Raw genomic sequence first — 1,351 nt, 5'->3', positions numbered from 1 at the left:
AGGCGGCAGCGGAACTGGCTGAGCAGGCGATCGGCATCATCAACTCGTGGATGGCAGCACATCATCTGGAGCTTGCTCCGGCCAAGACCGAGTTGGTAATGATGTCCACGATGCGGAGGGCGAACACGCAGGCGCCGGTGACCATCGCGGGCGTGCAGAGGATGCCAACACGGACGATTAAGTACCTTGGGGTCATGCTGGAGGACCACCTGTCTTGGAATGCCCACGTCGAGTGCGTCTCCGCAAAAGCACTCCGTGTGGCACAGGCGGTATCCCGGTTGATGCGGAACCACAGCGGCCCCAAGGGTGCTAAACGACGATTGCTCGCGTCAGTCGTGGACTCGACGCTGCGGTACGCTGCTCCAGTGTGGCACGAGGCAGTTCGCACTCAATGGAACCGCAGGAGGTTGAACCGGGTGCAGGGCCTCTACGCGAGACCGGTAGCCCGCACATTTATATCGGTGCGCGGCGAGGTGGCCACTGTCCTTGCAAGCGTCATCCCGATCTGCCTGCAGATCACGGAGGACGCAAGGTGCTACCAGCGACGCCAGCAGACCGGTACGCCTACGAGCAGCATCCGCAGAGAGGAGCGAACGGCCACCATCGCCCAGTGGCAGGCCGAGTGGGACGAGTTGGCACCGACGAGCCGTTTTACCCGGTGGACACACCGGCTAATCCCAGACATCGCAACGTGGAAGGGCCGGCCGCATGGGGAGATGACCTTTCATCTCGCCCAGCTCCTCTCCGGCCATGGCTTCTTTCACGACTACCTCCACGCGCAGCACTTCTCGCCGTCGGCGGACTGTGCTAGATGTCCGGGAGTGGCAGAATCGGCGGAGCATGCGTTCTTCGACTGCCCACGGTTCGCGGACGTCCGTGGCGAACTGCTGGGCGAGGACATGGCAGCGGCGGTCACTCCAGACAACCTTCTGACGTTCATGCTGGAGAACCGTCAGAACTGGAGCAACGTCTGTGAGGCAGCCAAACGCATCACCTGTGCTCTGCAGCAGGAATGGTACGTCGAGCGGGCAACCAGCGCGGACGCAGAAATGCGCCAGGCGGCACAACGCCTTGACGAGGCTCATGCAGCAACGGTCCGGGAGAGGTATGATCGGCGCAACGAAGCGCGTCGACTGAGGACGCAGGAGCGACGGGCGGCACGCGGCGAGCCTCCACCAGCAAGGCATCCGGACGGGAGCTTGCTAACGCCGGAAGAGCTGGCGGAACTTGAAGAGCAGCGTCGGAGCGTTCGCGAGCGGGTCAGGCGACACCGCGCGAGAAGGCGGCTGGAAGCTGGTGAAGTCATCACCAGCGATGACATATTGCTGGCCCTTTTCGGCTTGGACTAGGG

The sequence above is a fragment of the Anopheles maculipalpis genome (genome assembly GCF_943734695.1).
Source record: "Anopheles maculipalpis chromosome X unlocalized genomic scaffold, idAnoMacuDA_375_x X_unloc_95, whole genome shotgun sequence".
Lineage (NCBI taxonomy): Eukaryota > Metazoa > Arthropoda > Insecta > Diptera > Culicidae > Anopheles > Anopheles maculipalpis.
This window is presented reverse-complemented; position numbering follows the sequence as displayed.